This window comes from Egretta garzetta, unplaced genomic scaffold (assembly GCF_000687185.1).
Source record: "Egretta garzetta isolate BGI_Z169 unplaced genomic scaffold, ASM68718v1 scaffold43, whole genome shotgun sequence".
NCBI lineage: Eukaryota > Metazoa > Chordata > Aves > Pelecaniformes > Ardeidae > Egretta > Egretta garzetta.
In genome coordinates this window covers 221334-244269 of record NW_009259047.1, presented here as the reverse complement: position 1 = coordinate 244269, position 22936 = coordinate 221334, and positions in this window count along the sequence as shown.

Sequence of the window (22936 nt, the reverse complement as noted above, 5' to 3'; positions counted from 1 at the left end):
CGGCTCCCGGTAGCCGCCCCGCCGCCCGCGTCAGGGTCCGGGAAAGAGCTTTTCCCCCGTCCGCTGCACGGCGCAGGAGCGGGAGCAGCTTCCTTTATGTAGGCCGTGAACTCGGAGCCTGCGAAGAGGAGCAAATGGTCCCACCAGCGTTATTTCTCACACGGCAAGGGTTCTTGTCACTCCAAAAAAAGAGAAAAAAACCAAATGAAAAAACCTAAACACCCCCGCAACACTGTAAAAGGCCCTGAAAACTCAAGGGCTGGTTGTTTCCCTCCCCGAAGTTTGACCAGTTTCTGTTGCCTGTGCAACTGTTACTTTTCTGCTTGTCAGCCGCAGGGTTAGATGCAATTCAGGAGCTTCACTTTTCTGCTCTTATCTTTAAATGTCAGCTCAACCTGCTAGCTCTTCCGCTTCCTTGCCCAAAGGAAAGCTTGCTTTTTTTTTTTTAAATATACACCGCTGAATCCCAACTTGTTATGGTTAACCAGGCAAAGAATGTCTCTCTCAATTTATTAGTTGGACAGTTAGTCAAAGTTACAAGTCCATAAATGGAAAGCATTGAATTTAATGTTTAAATGGAAATTAGAAAGACATGCTTTAAAAAGGAGAAATTTTATTTCCCAGATGCTGTTAAATTCTCCCGTAATTTTAAATGTTAGTGATGTGCTTACCTGAGTAACAAAGGAAAAGACGGCACAAAAGAGATGCAGCAGTCTGCTTAATATTGTAGCACGTGAGATGGCTGAAGGCTAAGAATCCATCTAAAATGCTGAACTTTAATCAGTGGCTCGTATGTGTCTAGGAAGAATCGCTATGTTAATACAAACTTGATATGATGATATATAAGCTGGTAAACCTGTTTGAAGTGGTGAGCTGTGTGAATAAGTAACGATGGTAGTGTTACAGGTAAGCTAAACGGAAGCAGAATTTCTGTAGAAGTACTGAGAGTGGGGTTCAGATAAATTTAAACAGAAATGAGTGTGGGTTTTTGTCTGGGGGGACTTTTTGTTGTTGCGGGTGGGGAGGGTTGATTTTATTTGTTGGGGTTTTTTTTTTTTCCTTGAAGATGAGACTGACAGTGATACTAATAAAAAAAAAAAAAAAGGTTGGATTAGATCCTTTGGTTGCGTTGTCTCTTCCGTTATATGTGGTAACTTCTGTCTCGATAAATACAGTTCTTTGGGCAAGATAGAAAGGTTACAAAGTTAACAAGGAAATCCCACTAGGGCTTAAGCTTTGTAAAACTGCTAACTTTTAGGTATTTTTAAGAGGAACTTCCATATCAGGAAGAACCACTTTAAAGGTGGTGGTTTGTCTGCAGTGGCGTATATTAGCAATGGAATGCAAAGGCATCAGTACCATTTTTCTTGGGAATTCTTCAAAACAAATTACTCTTCATATACCTGTGTGTAAAAGCTAGGTTGGTGGCATGTTCCCAAAAGCGAAGGGAACTTTAGGTGAAGTGTGAGATACGCCATTTCACTTGTGTTTCTTCTGGAGGAAACTTCCTCAATCTGAAGAACTCTTAAGTTAAAAAGTGCTTACATGTAAAACGGGCTTTTACTTGCATATTGCAATCTTGTGCAGAAAGATGAGGAAGTTGTAGAATGCATGGCTACAGTAAAGGTTAAAAGCATCACGTAGCTGGGTTGACCTACATCGTGAACGGTGCGTGGTTGAGATGTTTTGCTAATACTCACGAAAACCTACCGAAAACAAGGTAAACCCAGTTTTAATCCCAAACTTGATCCTGACATGGAATCTAAAGTGACTATCGGTGCTCAATATAGTTCATTGCTTATTGATACTGTGTGTTCTGCATGCACTCGGCTGTGCTAGCCCCGCGTACTCCAGCGTGCTGTAAGTAGTTAACTGCTGGGTTTGGATGAAGTTAATAAAAGTGGATCAGTAGTCATGCATCAATTGAACTCTCCTGATAGAAAGATTGGCAAACTTTCACAACTACTGACTAACAGGATGTGAAGTGGGTTCTGAGAAAATGCGAAAAACAAAAGGGCAAAAGAACTAACTGCTAAGAAGAAAGTGGCAAAACATAGACGTGTGCTTGTTTCAGAGGGTACTGGGTTTAATTAAACAGGCCTTAAATAGGCCTTAGATTGCTCTTCTCACAGTGACAGTTTTATACTTAAAAAAAAGTGACTCTATATCCGACAGAGCAGTTTCTTAAAAGACCTCTGCTAGCAAACATCCACTAGATGTTTCTGTCCTGCTTTTTCTAAAAAATATTTTCTCCGTTCTTCTCTATCTCACTTTAAACATTTCACAGAGAGTTAATAGGATGTGGAAAGTATCTCTTGCTTCCAAGCAAGTTTTCATGTGAGTTTGTTCATCGTGAAAAATGCAACACTTACTCCTCAGTAGTTAGCAAATGCACAGTACAAAGCAAATCCTCTTTTTAGTTTGTTCTGTTTAGTAGCTTCGATAGCAAAATTACCTGATTACCAAAGATGAAAAGATTACAGAAAGCCAGCTTACCTTTTTACCCCCTTTTATCTCCAGTACAGGTTCTTTTGTAGGAGGGGGAAGGAGCTTGGGTAAGAACCAGTATTGCTGATGTTGCCTTCCCTTCCAAAATTCTGCTGTCCTTCTCTGGCTTGCATCCTTTTAGAACTTTGTCCGGCAGGTAAACTAGTCTCTCCAGTGCTTGCTTTCAGGTTAATTGCACAGCCTTTAACTCTTTGCTTCTTGGTGGAAGTGGTAACTCTGTTTCCTCATAAAATTAAACTTTAACTTACAGTGCTGGAGGCTGATAAGTAAGGCATCCATGAAATAAAATCTGTAAAGGTTTATATGAAAAAAGTCTTTCTTTTTTTAAAACTGCTATTAAAAAGAAAAGTTATTATGAGGTAGCATGTATTTCCAAAGATGAGTCCTTTCTTGGGAGTGATGATAGATGTCAGCATAGTAAGTTGATACGACTGGGGTAACAGAAATTATATACTTAGAGTATTTAAATGAAGCTATTGTATGCAAAATGATTGCACTTTTGTACTTCTAGGTGTTCTTTACCACTTCTTTTCTAGACAAGTCATGTAAACGTTTTAAACTTGAGACTTTTCTCATTAATATGACAAGATTTATTTTTTAAAAAATTTTGGTTAACTCGAAATTATGCTGCCAAAACAATACCTCTTTAACACCAGAAAAAAGAAAGTATATTACATGGTTTTATCTACTTAAATGGAATTTTTTTTGTCAGGGTGGAGAACATGGGCTATGCCCTGAAGTAAATAAGCATGTAACAGACCCTGATTTGCTTCAGATGGAAGTGTTAAAGGCTCTACTTGGAGTGATTTTTTTCAAACTTGGCCATAATACATATTTCTAAAATTATAAAACATTACAAAAATGTTTTTATTTCTGTATTGGTCAGAACAAAGGGATTTTTAATGGATGTTTTGTTTTAATGGAAACCCTAGTCATCTAATTTCCTAAGATGCTTTACTCAGGAATCTTGAAGCATAAAATTTATGACAGAATCATGTTTAAAGGCCATTGGTAACTTTTTTTTTTTTTAAGTAGTGATGATCAGAACCACAACTGAAATACATATAAATCATGCTTACATGATGGCACATCCGGTATAGTTTGTAGTTTGTTTTATTTTTCCGTTTCGTATCTGGGACAAGAATATTCCTAAAATGAATACGATTGAAAAAATGCTCAGTATCATGTGAGTGTGCATGATATAAATTGAATAGTTGAGTCTTAGATTACACAACTATGCGCTGTATATAAATGTATGTAAAATTAGGCACTTGGACCTCACCGTGTTGGCTTAAACTACTAGACAGGACTCTGAAGCCCTGCATTTCATCCCTGGCTGCTCTGCTCTCAGCTAGGTGACATTAGGCAGATGACTTTGCTTACTCATGTCTCAGTTTCCCCGTCTTCAGAATAGAGGTAATGATGCCTGCTTTTTTAGAGATTAAGAACTACTGGGATTTATTATTAGCTGTGGTCAAGTGCCTTAGGATGCCTTAAAAAGGTACAAGTAACCTAATTAATCTGTTTTGAACAGACATTGTAATTAGGCTGAACACTCAGCAGTAAGACTGCCTTCAAATACTGTTCGCTAGAACAGATTAGCCTCAAATAATTTTGAATTACTTTCCTTTCTTCAGAACGAGAAAATGTCACATTCAAGTGAAAATATCCTGAACTAGTCTACTGCCGTTTAGACATGAAAATGTGTGTACAGCTGCGTGGGACTTTTCAGGTCCCTACAAATGCTTCCAGCACTGGTGGATTTAGGGAAGCACTTCAGGTTTTTTCCATTTGTGGATATATATTACTCTTTAAACAGTACTCTGTTCAAAACTTGTATTAGTAAAATATACATCCTGTTCTCAGTGGAACATAAACAGTCCTTAAAATACCTTTAGGTAGGTGCATGGGTGGGGGTTTTGGTTTTGTTTTGGTTTGGTTGTGTTTTTTTTTTTTCCCCCCATCTTCTGAATTCTGTCAGTCTGCCCGTTAACATAGGAACTTGTATGTGATGTAGACTTGTATACATTTGACTGAATTTTCTTTTTCAGAGCAGATGTCTTTCTAAGACCCAGATCTGTTATTTTAACTCAAGATAAATTATTAGTAATGGCTATAGAAAAGTATATTTAGTTACAGTATGTGTAATAGCTCTGCTGGAACAGTTTTATGCATTGTGGGTGGTCATTCTTTACAATGTAACCTAAAATCTGTAGTAGAATAACTAGATAAACATGTCCTTTACATTGGGAAACGGTGGTTTAAGGGCTTAATGATGGGATTAAGAATCTCTTCATCAATGTCTCAGTGCTTTGCTGAATTAGAGACTAAGACATTACATGGCCTCTACTTAGAGTCTGAGCAGCAAAGCCGTATGGTGTGTTATATGCAGCACCAGGGTCTCAGTCTGCTTTTTGGTTTTGCTTTTTCGGGAAATCACTTGTACAACTGGTACAAATTGGTTGATGGTAGGCTTTGTGTTTGCTTGTTTTGTTTTCTCTACGTGGATCCAGTAAGTGAATGGGTTCAGGAACGGACTGAGCTGAAGCATCTCTCATGAGATACTGCTCTGTAGTGTGGGCAAGGCATTTGTACGGTACTTTGAAGCTTTAAATATTAATGCTTGGTCTGCAATTCCTAGCACAAGCAAAATAGCTTCTTTGCTAGTGTTTGGGGGGGGTAGGGTTTTTTAAAGAAATAAGATTTATTTTGTAGGATCCAGTCCATGACTTCTGTTACTCTGAGATACGATTCGGAAGTACTACATTGAAACAGAAAGTAGTAGCGCCGTTAGTTAACGAAATGTTTTGGGCCTGTCCTTGCAGTAACATTGTGTCTGATTAGTTTGTTTGTTTGAACTGCAGCAATATAATTATGTCACGCTGACACAAGTCCACACCATTTTTGTTACTGCCATTTTACAGTTACTGATTCCTTACTGTGTTTTACAGCTCACCAGTGAATTGGACCAGTTGCATGGCAGTCTGGGCAGGCATCCTACGGAGCAAAGTTCTGCTCTGTGGGGTTTCTCGTGGTGCTTTGCAGGGTGCTTTCCTGAACCTTCAGGAATTCTGTGATTGTGCATCAAACTAACACAGTGTTGTGGCATCCATCGACTTTGCCAGCACAGCTCCTGGCAGCTGGCGAGGAGGATATGGCTGAGTTCTGTGGTGAGCAGACACTACTATGGACAGGGTAGATGTGTGCAGCTGCAGGCTTATGCTCAGCTAAATGGGCCAGCTCTGCTGGGAATTCTGCTGCTGTTGTGCTGTGGGTAACAGAAGAGGCTGAAATCAAGCTATTCAGGCTAATGCATTTAACATCTCAAAAAGGGCGAGTTGAGAGAGTTCACGTGATCATTTACTATCGCCCAGTTGTGGCACCACCAACAAAAAAATCTGATTTTTGTTCTTTAAGAGTAGGCCACACCTGTTTTTCTTGATATCAGATACAGATGCAGGTTGCGATGCTGTGTATCGATGTTATGCCCGCTTGGGCTGTAGTTCCTGTTTGCTGATGCAGTGATGTACAGAGTACTTCTGGAGGGGGTGCACCGTGATGGCAAAACTGTGCTCTCACCAGCATAGTTTGTTGCTTCTGCTGGGCAACCAGGGGAAAAAAACAGGAATATTAGCATAAGTGTAGTTTTACTAGGACAACTGCATCTGTACTAAAGGCCTTTCTTGTTTAAATGTAGATATATAGATAGCTATCAGGTACCAAATAAGAAAGGATTGACTGGGAAGGGCTGGGCTGGGCTATGAAAGGTTAATATATTCACATTTTTCCTGTTCTTTTTTTTGTGCTGTAAAGCTGGTATATGGAAGGACCCAGGGAGGGTTTGCTCTGGCCCGTTATGCAAATCAGGAAAACTGGACTATGTTGGTAAAAACCTTAATGTGGACATGACTAAATTAGTTAGCTTTTTCTGCCTCCAATTCCGTGGATTTCTTTAAGCCTTATTTTCTTCACTGAAGTTATATTGGTTTTTAAATGACAGAGAATTTCTGACTTGTTTTGAATAACTACAGATCAGAGAGCTTGAATCAAAAGCTTCTAGTATCTGTTTCACATCTGGAGTGTAATGTGTAGTAGCCCGGTGCTGAAGCAAGCTGGTTTTTCTGTTGAGGTTTTTCAAACATTTGCTATCCCACACCACGGTAGCAGGGCTCACAGATTTTAAGTTTCCATTAAACACAAGAACATGTTAATCTGAAAATGGAAGTAGCAGAACTAGTGCTATTTCTGTTGGGAAGAAGCAGGGGACAGCTTGCCACTAACTTTCCACAATTGTTATTAGTGTCACAAAATATAATAGGTGGCAGATCTATAGCCAGGAGAAGGCATAATTATGTTTGTAATACCACGGTGCTAATAGATTGTATCAAAGTTCTGAGATAAATCACAGGGATAAGGTGGGGCTCTGTCTCTTAGTGTGATAGAAACACTTGCAAGCAGATGAGGACAGGAAGAAGAATTTCTCGTGTGGGTTACTGTAACTGTAGTAGTTTTCTGAATTAGTGCGGGGCCTTAAACCTGAAGAATACTGCTCAACCCGTGGAATGTAAGGGCTGATCCATCTTTTTTGTTATCTCGTAAAAGTTAATACTCAAAGCACTTAAAGATCTCTACCACGTACAATTTCTTTACGAAATTTAAAGATAAAATACATGCACATGATTTTCGTAAGTACATGTATAACATCCTTCTCTGTACTCACATTTGTTAGGCTACTGAAATAAATAGGTTATTAAAAGGAATAAGAGCCAATAGTAAGTGTAATAGTTATTTACCTGATTTGGAAGTAGTACTTGCAAATAATTGTGGTGCATAGCTGTTCTGAAAATATTTTTCTATCTGTATGTATATATACACATTTTTTTCATACATAAACTTCATGTAACTTTTGAGGAGAAATTGAGAGTTGGTGGTTAAAGGCAGCAGAAAAAAGTTCTTTTAATTTTTAAAGTCGCAAACACAAACTGCCTAATTAAACAGGAAATAATATTAATGGTATGGTTTAATATATCACTGGTGCTATAGTTTGCTTATGAGCTTAGGAGCTTTAACATATGTATTTTTGAAAACTGTCAAAAGGTATATTCAGTTTGGGTTTTCTGTTGCAGATCGCTAAGATGCAAGGGAAGTTTGTGACATGAATTTAGGATGGGAAAGTTCTAGTCAGTTCATTGACCTCTCCGTGTGCTGGAACTGGAAGTGTTGCCTGTACTGACTTGAGGTTGTTGTTCAAAGAAAGTGTATGTGCCGTGTTGTGTTGCTTTAGGTTTGCACAGACCGCTGTATGGTGAACAGCTTTAGTTGTTGGTTTTGCTTTGGTGGGTTTTTTTTCCCCCTAAATTAGTTTTCAGCCAGATCACGTTCACAATCCAGTTCACTGTGTGGCCATATAAAGGTTTGTACTGGCATGTATCAGCAAATGGTCTGGGGCAGGAACAAACTGTTAGGGGAGGTTAGGACTGCTGGTTCTTCAGGGTGGGTTTTTTTGCCTGCAATGCTGGTTTAAGCAGTAAAATGTTTGTCAGATTACAGGCTGAGATTTACTCTCATGTATGTGGCTTTGAGCTAAGTACTGTGGGAAGAGTCCAATTCTGCTGCAGATGAATATACAGATAATGACCAGTCCATGCACTGTCTATGGCAATTCTTCTCTAGCTTCGCATTCTTCAAGCGGGAGGTCTCATAATATGCTGCAGTAAAAAAGCTGTCTGAAAAAGCATTGAAAATAGAATTGTTTTGGACATCATGCGTGGATGCAAGACATAGTTTCATTTAGTTTGATGTCAAAGGTTGAGAACAATGTTAAGGTTTTGTAGCCGTACGCTAGGCGAATGTGGGGATATGACCACTTCATTTGCTAGCTTTCAGAAGTTGCTGTTAAACCTTTTACACACTCGAGGTAAGGAGTAGTTTTGAAAAAAACTTGAGTCTTTTTGCTCTTTCTCGAACTTAAGTGAAAGAAAAAGTGAGTATACAATTGAAACAGGTGGAATCAAATTTTGGAGTGAAGACAACTTACTGTGCAAATAATAATATAAAATTACTGTCAATAAAGATAATGAAGAGTGTAAGGTATTACAGTTTGATATTAACGCATTTGTCAGTTATTGAGTAGATCAATTAACTGTGAGCCATTTGAATATTTATTAGGAAAATACCCCAAACGATGATGAGTTGAACATTTGCAATAGCCGAATACCTCTTAGTGGTCGCATGAGCATCAATTAGAGCACCACTTAGAGGACTTGGAACTACTGCGTACAAGATCAATGCTGTGCTTCAGGGGTCTAGGCAACTTTAGGGGGAAAAAAAAAGGCCTGAAAACATGGTGCAGAAATAACAAATTTGAGGTAAAAAAGTGATTAAATGTTTTCAAAGTTCTCATGGTGTTGAATTAATTTTCAAAATTGTCCATTCTTTCTCCTTCTCCTTGTACACGTTGACAGACTCTGGGTGTGTTGTCTTCATAACTCAGCTATGTCATTCGAATCTGGGACTTTTTTTTTTTTTTTTAAATTTGTGCTGTTGGGGCGAAGGATTATCTTTAGAATAAACAAGGAGAGTGGTTTTGGTGATTCCAGATGTTCCAAAGCTCTCTATTAACAACTGGCTTATTTGTGTAATGTGGGCAAGAAACTTAATGCCAGTGCTTAGATAAGTGGAAAAAACTTGCTTAGTTCTGTTCTTCTGCCTACCTTTCTTATTTCTCTGCCATAGTAAGAGGAACATAACCCATTTTGTGATAGATTTTAGGACTCTATAGACTGTTTACATCACTTGGGTTATTAGATATGAGATGGAAATTGCTCTTTCATCATCGTCATGCATATTATCTTATCACTTGCTTTTAAGTAACATAAGTCCAAAAGCCTCCAAAACTATAGTTGAGATTTTAGGAAGAATGCAAGCTGACAGGGTGGCCTGTTGCTTTTTACATAAAACCATCCACTTCTTTTCTGCTTCATGAGTTTGTTTATATGGGACTTTGCAAAACAGTTAAGTGGGAATGTGTTTTAAGAGGATATTCCCTTTACAGACAGATCTGCGTGTGACATGACAAGATTATTTCTTCCCTAATTCACAAATCGTTTTGGCTAAAATTATACGACAAATGGTGACAAAGTGTCAGCTTTTCTTAAAGATAAAAGTACATTATTAACCTCTCCAGCTGGAAGGATGTGTGCTGCTGACAACCTGTCCAGAGCACGTGGGGAACTACGTGGGTGTAATGGGGTGGGGAGACAGAATGCAGTAAACTGGATTCTAGCACAAGGTTATAGAAGACAGAGTCAGACTGAAGGCAGGGTTTCAAAAACTTGTATTAAAAAGTACCAAAATAAGCATACTCCAGGTCCGCAGAACATTTTAAAATCAGCAAGGCCTTTTTGTAGGACATGTTCTAAACTTAGTGGCAGCAGTAGAAAAGTAAAAGTACTGTAAATCGTACATGCCTGACTACTAGTGTAGCATTCTTGAACTGCTGCCCATTTAGGACTCGGCAATCTCCTTTAATGGAAGCATGTTTTCTTCAATATTTGAGTTTGTTTATTGCTTATTTATAAGCTCATATGAAGCTGGTGGTTTAGGCTGAGAATGACTGGATGTTAAAAGTTACCATTTGCAAATTATAATATCTGTATCGTTAGAGATCCTGGGGAAGATTATTTAAATTTTGTTCTTGAAACTTAACCCATTATTTAATGACTTTTCTTCAAGTTGCTAGGATTTGTGTCTTCAGTCTCTCCTGAAGAGATGGGAGCATGGCATTTTGAAATTTAAAACAGGCGGTAGTTTAACATTAGAACAAAATAATTTATTTCAGGGGGTTTTTTAATTGTTGATCTCTACTTCTTTATTCATACCAGTTAGTCTCAGTCAAACTAAGCATTCATCAGTTGGGAGAAGAATGTAATCAGTTGTAACTATTCATCTTTATCAAGTTTGTTGAGATATGATTCTTCATCACATAAGCCATTTCACAAAGTAATATCTAAATCTGACCTTTTTTCCTTTTCATTTTGTATGTGCACTTTTCAAATAAAATGAGTATCTATGGCAAAGTACATGGCATTCAGCAGCAGCTAATTTTTGTTTTGGGGGGGCAAACTCCAATCTGAACTCTGTCTTTTGTTGTAGCATACTGCAAAATGCAGAAACAATTTATGTTTGTTAATTGAAGTGCTTTAGAAATTGGTGTTCACCTGTATTAGGATCTGGTACAAGAGGGTGAGTGAATTTATTCTTAAGCTTTAATTAATTCTAACAAATTAAAAAAAAAAAAAATCCTTAAAAATTTCTGAAGTGCAAGAGGCAAAACAACCTCCGTGTGCCATCGAGTGGTATTCAGTCTCATCCTCTATTTTTCAGGTTAGCAGCCAGCACTAATATTAAAGTGTTCTTTTTTGAAGTGTTTCTTTTTGATGGGAGTAACTCAGTGACACAGTCAGGGCAGCAGTTGCCGTGCACATGGGAATTGGTTTCTTTAACTCCAATTTGATTCTTGAACCAGATGACCTTGGGTATGAAAGAAAGGCAAGGGAGATGCAAGCTCTGCAAGTGATCTCCCATTTTTGTAACTCTTTCCTTTCTATAATAGGTAATGCTGGTTTATGGACTCAAAAGTAACATTTCATTTCTTTAACATTGGTCTGCCTCCCCCGTCTGTTGCATCCGCTTGAATTAATTTACTGTCAATTTAAGGTTTATACAGTACTTCAAGTAAACAGATTTTTAAAACTTATCTACAGGCATCCGTGTTCTGAATTTATTCACATACATTTTTCTAAACTATGCAGTTGAATTCTACTGTCCTGAAGTATTTGTTTCTTTATCGCAGGGAATACACTTGAAGCTTAGTACGTAGTCAAGTACATCTACTGAAAATTCCTGCAGATCTGGGTTACAGCAGCAATGACCATTTTGGTGGCGTATGCTGGGAGTGATCAGAGATGCCACTTCCTCCCTCAGGGTTAGCAGAAGGAGAAGGGAAGGGCTGGCTGCGGTTCTGGCATCTTCAGAAAACGGAGAGAACCTGTGTTTAGGCAGAAGCATTGGCTCTACCCCAGAATGTTTATAATAAAGCCAGTTCATTGCGTCCTGGCTAGGTAAAACGGTGCAAAGGGTGTGAAAAAGAAACCGGTAATGCTCAGAGAGGTCAGGGAAGTGTACAGTCGAGAGGATGCTAGCCGGTGCTAAATATAGTATCTTATTTTGGAAGATGGTGTAGACAGATTGAGACTGTGCTTTATTTTTGTGTAGTTTAATTTATTATTTTTTTTTTATTATGGAGACTGCTTTTTATTTTTCTCCTGTAACTCTTGACATCTTTAATAGAATGCTTGAGAGAGCCTCAAAAACCACGCACAACCTGCCCCCCCCTCCTCAAATTTAAGGTTCAGAATATGCTTGTCTCTTTGATCAAGTAGAAGAAGTCTTCCTGCTGGTGTTTTTCAGTCAAAAGTTAGTTTGTGTATTTTTGTCTCCTGAAAATGGCATGCTTTAGATTAGATAGCTCATTATAGCGGAATACATAGTAGATACTCTTGGGAATGCAGCAGGTTAAACTTCAACCATAAATAGCTTCTGACTGCAGTAATTTCTTTCTTTAGCTTAAAGGACTTCTTCATGAAGGTTTTGCTGAATGTCATATCTAGAGTATTTTTTGTAGCTCTTGGTTATTAATAAAGGAGAATATTCTACTTCTGTTTAACATATTTTTCATGCTACAGTTTTGATTACTAACTAAAGGATTTTCTCAGGCTGATAACTAAAATGCTTCTGAACTGGAATGAAGTGGAAAACTTCTAGCCTTGAAGAAGAATGTCTTGAGAGTTCTGAGCATATCAAAATCAGTTACACTAAATATTGGCAACAAACATTCCTAGAATGTTTTTTAAAATTTTAAGTGTAGGTGAAAACTACTGTGTATATACACCCTGTAAAATAAGGTGAGGCTTTTAATATTAAAAAATGGATCCGTTTAGGATAAACAGAGGTTAAATACCACGTTCAAGATTCCATTCACATGATTGGTGCTGGAAAACACATAGAATGCATGTGTAATCTTACCTGGTCTGTAAAGGAAGGGCATTGAAATCCCCAAGTCTGCCTTGCTGTGGGCTTTCTGAATGCTCAGCGGCTCAAAAGCAACATATCATTCCCCTGGTTTGATGCAGTTGTAAGGTGAGAACTTTTTGCTATTATTATGCAAACTTGGGTTTATAGCATATCCTTGAAGTTTTAATTTTATAAGCACACCTATGCACGATGCATTGAAAAGCTGTTGGTTTAGGCAGCTTTATTTCTGTTACAGATCTCATTGGTGCATTGGTTATTTGGAAACTGATGCTTCCCATTTTCAATTTAGCTGATATTGAAACTGTGCTGGTAACAAGAGCTAGATGGAAGGGAGTCCTACACAAGTATACATGCAAAACGGGAAGCAGCTTACTTGGGAGATGATACTGAGTCTGAACATAAAGAGTAAAACTTGCTAAGTGAGCATTAAGAAATCCTTCAGTTAAAATCCTGGCTTTCTATTCAACACTTCTCCCTGTCAACTTCATATAAATGTCAGAGGTTCATTTTGGGTCGTAAGAATGTAGATTTGGATTACTGTACTGCAGGTCAGTGGGGGATCAGGGCTCCTGAAAATTAAGAAAAGGTAGAAGGCTTTTAAAACCAAACCTTTAAGCAGATTTGTATTTTGAAATGTAAATGTATTAGAAGAATTTTTTGTAGTCCACGTAATCAGTAGGTGGAATCACCTGCCTCTTTTTCATTGCTATTGCATATAAAGCAGTTAAGTCAGGAAATTTTCTTTTTGCTTGTGTTGTAGGTTAAGAAAGGCTTCTATTTATTCATGACTGCTCTAATACCTAGGGAATTCTTAAATAGAAAATGGACATTAAGAGCCAGTGAGAAATTTCCTACCATATTTTAAGGGTCAGAGAAAGAAGGGTTGCAAAAACACTATTCAGATGTATCACAGCATACATCAGTGATGCTCTGTAAAAGTCTCAGACAAATGGGGATGTGAAGTAATGCTTCTATAAATAACTCTGTGCTCATCCATAAACTTTTACTGGAAAGGCACGGAATGAGATGCCTGCATCTCTGCAAGCAGAATTTTGGGTGTGGCAATACTTAGCCCCAATAGTGAATGGTGATCTTTCCTACTGCCCACCTGTAAAGATGAGGAAAGGATTTATGGAGGCTTTTCCATCCTCCTTTTACTGCTGGAGATGAAAACAGGAGCAGCATTTCCACCTGGTTGGAGTGTAGGGGGTGAACTTAACTTCAGATAAAATAGCCAGAACTACTGTGAAAGAGTTCCCAATCCTAGAGGATAAAGACATAGTTCCTTGGTATAAATACAAACACACATACCTTTCCTGTATTAACAGATTCAGCTGCCAAGCTGGGGAACCCATAAAGTGTGGTGAAGGCACTCATGCACAGTCCTAGAAAGCAAAAAAATCTGGTTCCTTCACCAAGATCTTAGCCACTTGGCCTGTTGCCTCATAAAACAGATGTTAGTATTATCTCTGATATGTATTGCTGCATTTGTAATGTACAAAATAGTTGGCTGTTAAAGATGATGGCTTAATTAGAGTGGAATGTAGACTCTCAGCTCTTCCATTAGTTTTGCAATAGCTAAAAATAGTTCCTGTAAAATACAGTAAAGTTAAATGGATTGACTGTTGTCTGTGCTGAAGCCTGGAATTGCCAGAAATAAGATTTTTTTTTTTTTTTTCCGCCCCCCCCTACCCCCAGTCATTATTCTCCATCCCAGAAATGGAGATTCTCATACACAGATTACTTTGTGCTTTTCAGATTAAAGAAATTAGTGTGTTGTTCTTTAACGGTGTCCTGACACTTGTTTGTGTTAGTGAGAAATCCCTGTTTACTAGCTAAGAATTTCTTTTTCATCATTTCAATGATTTAAGATTTTTAACCTGCACTGAAAGAACGGAAGAATTGTACTGACTTTGGTTTCGTCGTAAGGTATTTTAGCATTCTTCTCCTGTAGTTCAGATAGCATGTGTAACACTAAGTACCACCACTTAGAGATGTGGCAATAGCTGGTACTGTAATTTGTGGATGAGCAGAATGGTCAATCTGTTGCATTACCTGAGATAGCTAATTAACAGGCATTATCATCTAATAGTAGCTATTATCTAATTCATTTTTATCGTAATAGAAGAAAACCACCTACAAATGGGAGTGGACCTGTTTGTCATTAAGTATTAATAACTGGGGTTTGGGTTCCTTGGGGTTTTATTTTGATATTTCTGTGTCGGGATTAAAACTTCTTCACAAGCAGAAATTTAACCACGCGCGTTTATCTTAGTTTTAATGTTACAGCCCTTGAAAATGTATAGTTGCAATGTTAACTTTGCATTAAGGTAAGTAGTTTGTTGGGCGTGCATCCAAAAATTCTATCACCTTTGTACAGTGTGCATTGTGTTTGAGGAGGAGTTATCAAAGTCGTACGGCGTGATTGTGACTCATGTCTGTTGAGTGACCTTTTTACCTTTCCAAATCTCTTCCACCAAATTAAATATCATATCCTGTTGGATAAGAGAGGAGTATTATTTTTTCCAACGTCTTGAGCTATATGTGTAATATTATTCTGCTCTGAATGTTAGCCAAAATTAGGTAAATACTTAATAAAAAAAACCCAATAAAATATTTATATTGGGGTGACATAAAGCAAAATAATACTAACTTTCTGTAGCAGCAGAAATGCTTTATTTTAGGTGTTTGCTTGAACATACTTCAACAGATACCTTACTAGTTATGTTTTATTTGGGGAAGGGGAAGAGTGTTTGCCTTCTGTGGACAGATCACTAGTTTCTGTATTACTAGGACTTAGAGGCAAATTCTCCACACAACATTTGCATGACCTTAGCTTTATCTTAAATAGTTCTGTTTCTTCAGTAAATTATGTTGGACTTCAAGCTTTTCAGAGCAGTAAAACAACCAAACTTGAGCTTAATGTAACTACAGAGAAATCAAGTCAAACTGAGACAAGTCTACTGCTAAGAATTTTTCTCAGAAAAAATGAGTTTAGTCTCTAGCAGTAATTCAAAATTTGTGTATTAATTTCTAAAGGAAATGGATACCATGCATACTCATATGTAGTATTTGGCAAGAATATTAAAATACACACTTTATTTCAAAAGTACGTACTCTGTATATTCAAGAAATAATTCTAGGCCATTAGGATGAAGTTGTTTATATATTTACAGGGTACAGAAAATTACAGCTGTTCCCATGAAGAAAACATAAGTCCGTGTTTATTTGAAAGTGTTTAAAGTAACAAACAAAACAACCCCAACACCATGAAAATCTAAATCCCTTTCACAATGCTTATTTTTGCTAATAATTTGAAAATTTAAGGTTTTCTCCAAAGCAGCCTCAAACTGTCAAACACACAAAAAGAGTAATTTCTCTGCTATTTACCAGTCTTCACATTTTTATTTGTGTAATGGGATCTTAAGAATTTTTCCCCAAAACATGTCTCAAAAGAAGAGCTAAGTTTTCCAGATCAAATTTGGAAAGTGCAAAACAAGTTTGTGCATGGAATTCCTGTGTTGGCAGGAGGAGATACGAGACATGTGCATGTCCATTTTTGCTGCCCAGTCCAGTATGTTAAATGTACAGCTCCAGTTAGGAATCCATGACTCAGGGGCTTCTTTTCTTAAAACATATTGGGCTGCTTTGAGCTAGCTTATCTTTCATTTATTTAACTGTCATTTAATCCACCTGGCTTTCCTCATCTTTTAAACAGGAGTGGGTGTATTTATCGCATTATGAATACATGCTACGATAATGTTGCAGGAATTAGATGAGAAATTATCATTTCAGTGCTTCTACTGCTTGCATCTAGGTGAGGCTGCATTTTAGGGGGAATTACTTCAGTCTTCTTGGCACAGTTCTATGATAGATCATTATTGGAGATACTGCCAGCAGGCAGTATGGTATTAACAGTGCATAAAATCTTTTTCTCCGTATCTTAAAAGAGCTTGTTTATATTTTAGCATTTAATAGAGCTTCTACTACTGTGTGTGGTCTGCTTGAAACCATATTAATTATGTAAAATGCAGTTTTCTTCTGAGTATTTATTCCGCTTCTTTATGTTGTTACACGAACTCAGTTACTGTAGCACCACTGATAATCATTGGTACTTTGCATGCACTTAAAAATTAGAAGCTAAATTAAAAATAAGACAGCAAGATCTCGTAAAGACTGGAGGAATGGTGGTGCTTCAGGGTAATTTCATATGCTGATCTTGTTCTTGGATGCATGTAAATAAAAGTTGTGACAGCAGGGCCCCATTCATCATAACAGGGATTTGGGCTGTTTCTTTTGCACATCTGAAACTAGAGGGGGTAAGGTTTGTTTCCACTGTGCTGGGCTCCATTGGAATTTTTTGGCTGGGAGTAGGAACTTGGAGTTATAGTTATAGTTAGGCCGCACCTCGAATACTGTGTTCAGTTTTAGGCCGCACCTCGAATCCTGTGTTCAGTTTTGGGCCCCTCACTACAAGAAAGATGTTGCATTGCTGGAGCGTGTCCAGAGGAGAGCAACCAAGCTGGTGAGGGGTCTGGAACACAAGTCAAACGAGGAGCGGCTGAGGGAACTGGGGGTATTTAGTCTGGAGGAGAGGAGGCTGACAGGGAGGTGGTGGAGTCCTCCTCCCTGGAGGTATTTAAAAGAAGGATAGATGAGGTGCTTAGGGCCAGGGTTTAGTGGTGGGATGGCAGGGTTAGGTTAAAGGTTGGACTCGATGATCTCAAAGGTCTTTTCCAACCAAAGTGTTTCTATGATTCTATAAAAGTTTGGAAACTGCTGAAATGTCTGTACCATGCCTGTAGCCAGAGTATCTAGCGACGCTTCTTGGATACCGCAGCCATCTGCCCATCTCGGATTCAGGTGCTCGGTGCTGGTGCTGTGCCGTAGCCTCCGCTGAGTCCTTGTGATCATGAGAAAGGTGATAGTGGGGATTTTCTTTTAATGTCGTATTTCCTTGCAAGCCTCCTTGCAGGTCCTTCCTTCTGATAAAAGCATCAGGAGCTGCTGCAATGAGAAGCAGCTGAAGGCAGCATTTCTTTAAAATGTTTTCCTTCCCTTCCATGGCGAGGAAATGTCTCTCTCTTATGCCCCTTCCTATAATGGATGTTGGCACAGCGCTGCACCGACACAACTTCCAGTTCTGTACGCAAATCTGTGCTGCTGTTGGAGCACCTTTTGGGGAGCATGCTCTTTGCGTTCGTAACTGCTGGCCTAATCGGGGATTGTTTGTGGCTGGCAGCCTAGGTGTTAGCAAGGAATCCCCAGGGAATTTTATACCTGGTGAGGTGCGATGTTCTGGCCACGCAGCTTTTCATATAGGTGCTGTAGGACTGAGTGCTGCAGCCCAGCAGCTATCGCGTGATTAAAAGCAAACATTCCTCCTGAAGTGTTCGTCGGGGCAACAGCTGAAACTGGGCGCGCGAGGGGCAGAGGGGACCAGCTGATTGAGGACTGTAGGTTGGACATCCCTATTTTAAGGAACACTTTTCTTTTTTCCATCTATTTCCTCTCATACAGATGCAGCCTGGCACTCACTGTTTGCACACAGGAATGGAACCCTGTTTAATCAGTGTCCTACTTGAATTCATCCACATATAACACAGTGCACTATGGATATTTGTGCCTTAAACAGCCTCTTGTTACAAAGCAGAGAGCTGTGACTTAGATTAAATTTAAATCCTGATTTGCGACATGTTAGTGCAGCAAACTAATGCCAAAATCTATTAAGCCTCCAAGGTTTTTTTTTGTTCTTGATGCTGGGTGAGTGCTGAGATCTTGACCACAATCACATTTGCTTCTGGGCAGGAGGAAATAGTCCATGTAGTTCCAGTAATCCAGACAAGCCGTCACATCTGGTTTTATGAATGACTTCGGGGGGAAGGGAAGTTTGCAATTGATTAACATTGTTCTTAAAATCAAAGACTACTGTAGTTTCAGGAATTACTATAGAGAGCTTCAGGGACCTTGGCAGTTAGCTCAGAAAAACAACTTTTTTTTTTTTTTCTTTTCCTAAAAGACTATTCAGAAAATTATACTGAGAGACCTAATAGTTCCAAATCTATACTTCCAGTTCTTCAAAATGAAATGAAAAATTAATAATCACTTAGTCTTTGTGGATTATGTATTTTTTTTAAGTCATACATAAGATGAAAATCCTATCCCTATATTTGAAGTTACTATGCTTATATTAAAAAGCCACGCATTTTTTACTATACTTGTCAAACAGGTTTTCCTATTGTTTAAGTGTATGTTATCATCTATTCAAATGGTTACTAAAATTCAAGAGCATATAAAAATGAATGCTAATTGGTTTAGGGAAAAAATATACACAGTTTTGCTGTGAGTTTTGATATGGTCTTTTTTTTTTTTCCTCCTAAAGGCAGGTTGGGTGCGTGCTAGTAGCAAATCAATGTGAAGTGTAAATAATACTGGGCATGAGTGCTCATCAGCTGTTAAGCATCCTGTAGTTTAAAGCTCCACTTACCTTCCTATACAAATTCCTACCAGAAGTCAGCAATCTGAATTCTTGCCCTGTTCAATATTCCCTGTAGTGAATACATGGTATAACGCAGCGCAGATGTACTGTGCTCCCAGGAGCAAGTCTTAATGCCCAGGATTTTAGCCTTATCTTTTTCTTCTAAGAGGTGGCAATTTGAGAATCTCATTTGGAGTTGGAAGTCATTCAGTTTACGCAACTTAAGCAGATTCTCCGGTATGTTCAGCTTCATGGTAGTCTCTTCTATTCAGCAGCACCGTTTCCATCATTCAGCAATTTAGGTGTTTTATTCTTCAGTGGGAATTTGGATGGTAAATGCAGTTTGGCAAGGCACCTGCTTCACCAATTATTTGGTTCAGAATTGACCTGAGGCAAAAATGCAGGGGCCCCCATGGGTTTCATAAACAACATTACTACTCTCTTTCACTACATCAGCCAGAATAGACTCTGTGTATTATTAAAAGACATGCTCAGACCACTACCCATTATTTTCAGCAACTATACTTAAAACATTTCCCAGGAGTACAGAAATTGAAGGCTGGCATCTTGAATTCATCTGTGTAAGTAGATAGTCTTTGAGCCAGCAACCAAAGCGGGGTTGAGTCATTAGGCCATTGCAGTAGGGAAGCTATATATGTGGGTTCCTTTTTCTTTCTTTCTTTCTTTTTTTTTTTTTTTCTTTTTAAAGCAGTAGTATCTAATTTGTGGTCCTCGATGGTTTATTGTGGTAAACATGGCTTCGGTTTCATTACATGCTGAAAAGTTTCAGAAATCTTCAGTCTGGCTCCTAAACATGTAATTTCCCATTGCAAAGAAGTATGCGCCGCTGCCTCTAACTGCTTTCCGTCGAAGCAGGTTGTTACGAGCAGCACCGGGTGCCCGCTGCCCTTTTCTACCGCTGGGGCAAAGAATTAGGTCCCCAGCCGTCGGCTGCGGCACAAGGGAGAGAAGGATGCTACGCCAAGCGGTCTGGTCCTAGGACCACCCGACAAAGACTGGCTCCTCTCTTCTACCCAGCAGTTGAAACAGTCCCAGAATTAAAAAAGAAACTGAGAAACAATAACTGGCTGCCTGTTCTTTTGTCTCTAGATTTTAAAGCTGCGAGGCCTGTTCTCTGTTTTGCCAGCAGGAGTGGTTTAGTCATTATCTGCTTCAGAGCGTTTCCACTCTTAAGATACTTTACGTTAAATGATTCTGGGAGGGAGAGTAAAGGAAGTGGCTGTGCAAAATCCATCGATAGTTTCTTGGCATAGAGAATGTGAACGATTTCTTTTGTCTTTGCACCCTGCCTGCTCGAGCAGTATAAAGGAAAGGACCTGGCCCCCTCTTCCAACCGTTGGTTCCTTTGACATAACTTAATTTTGAGGTTGAGGGGCAGAACACCTACGTCCTAATGGATGTGAGGCTCAACCTGGGAGGGAGTTTATCCAAATGGGGAAAAGAATTGTTTTGAAAGAATATTCAGCTCTAACAAGAGACTCATAATAGGTTCTTGTCAAATAAAGCTGGAAGATCAGTCACTTCTCAGTTTAAAAGTAGAGTTTGGCATTCTGGGAGGTGCTTCTCTTAAAGAAAAAAATCCTGCCTCAATTCTCTTACTCAACCATCAGCCGGTCTGTCCAGTTGTGTCCATCTTGGCATTATCTCCATTTGAAAATGGGTCATTGCTGAGGCTGCTCATCTCTCCGGCATGAGGATCTGTCCCAAACCTTCATTGCACCCCAGCAGCAAAACGTGTCAGCGCAGGAGCAGAGCGACTTCGCTTGCAGAACACACTCTGGCTCTGCACTCACCGCAACCTTCGGGGTCACCGAGGGTGCAGTTGCCTTTTTGGAAGACTGTTGATTTCACAGTGACCTTCGTGCCAGGTGACACATCTAGGTGACAGGATACTTTTTGTTCAAAAGTATAATTAACTCTGGTTGACAAGAGAGACAGAGGAGTAACATCTGTGGCTTTGGAGGTGGGGTTGTTTAAAGACGAATGCTTAAATGCATAGGCGATGTGACCAGCTTCCAGTGGTAGCATCCACGCTATTGAACTCTCAGCTGTCTCGGAAGCAGAGTGAAGAAGACAACTCTGTACCCTGAAACCCTTAAGTCCAGGGAGAAAGATGCTGCTGAGACTGCTCAAGATGAGGGGTACTTCATTACTGGAAATTTGGGATACAAATTAGTAATGGTCATGGAGATTTAATTTCATTGAAGACTTGTTAGAGACTCTATACCTGGAACAAGGGCTCCAAAAACCTGTTTATGGAAGAACGTAGCATTCCTTTAACAGGTGGGATATAGGGCTTGTAGAGGGATAAAAACCTCCCCTGTAACAAAATACGTTAATGTTCAATAGATGAACAATTAACTGAAGTCTCTTTGGGAAACCCTAGTCAAGAATATTTCTGAATTATTTATATTTTAATTACATTGTTCTGTTTGAGAAGTGTACATTCTTTGCATAATTTTAGCATAATTTAGGTTCTATTGGAATATGGAATAAGGGTTTTCTTTTGGTTTTGGGGTTGGTCGCTGGGGTTTTTTTCTTTTTTTCGCATTTACCGCTTGTCTTTATCCTATGAACTTTGCAAGGTGTAATATCATGCTTTGAAGGAGGTAGATGATGCGTCTGTTTCTAGGAAGCTTGCAGAACAAGTGCAAAGGATTATGGTTTAAAAATAGACTTTTTTTTTTTTTTACAAACACTGTTTTGATCTCTGGTTTTGAATGCTAAATAGTAGTATACTAATCTTGAAGCTCTTTCTTTTACATCCTAAATCTTCATATCAAACAGGGAAATCAAAGATCTGAATCTAGTCTGGATATACTTAATTACTTAAACAAATAGTTTGCTATACAGTTGCTCTATGAATTTCTTTTCAGTTTCAGTAGTTTCTCAAAACAAAACACTCAACACCTGGTGGTTGGTTTCCTTCATTATGGATATGAACCTTTGTACTAGTTGCTCATCACTATTGATTATTCTTTAAAAAAAAAATAATATTCCTTTTATGCGCCTATATATGGAAACAATGTCATGTATTTCCCAGTACAACTATTAATAGCCTCTCCACATATGCATAATAAATTATTTATTTTAATCTGCACTAACAGAAATGCACTTACAGGAATCACAAGTGCACTTGAAGTATAAATTTGTCATGTCTAAATTGCTTGTTTGTTGCCGTTTTCACTGATAGACAAGTTCAGTGGCAAGGTGGTGATTCTGACTACTTCTAATATTTGAGATTCCTTGAGTTGCTAACTTTTTGTACTAAAAGGAGCAACTATGGGTAGAAATGCTTTGATAAGAAGAGTTTGAAGGTGATTAAGTGAACGTGTAAAATTATAGGTTTGGATCTTGCTTATGGAAGGCGGTATCACTGGAATGTGCGCAGATAGAAATAGTTTGACCTGCATTACCTATTGACATGTGTGGCCCAGGGACAACCTTCATGATCCTCGTTTCCCCAAATTATTTTGAAAACAAACAAGTCGCTGCGAACTATGTCGAGAGATCATGTGTTCTGGGATGTTCTTACAGTTCATTAACCCAACGCCGTGCTTCTTGAACGCCTTCCTGAATGTTTTATTCTGTGGTTTCCTCTGCTGTATTGCTGGTGTTGTCAACAGCAAATAGTGATGACAACTAATTTTACACTTCAAAACTTTCAAATTTTTAATCATCCCTTCAAATATCTTACTGTCCACCTAAATATTTCAGAAGTCTAGGTAATTTCTTCATTGTGTTAAAGGAAATTTACTGGAATTTTGGTCTTTCTGGTAGTTATGTACAGATCAGGCCACACCTTTGCTAAATACATCCTGAATTATGACTGGA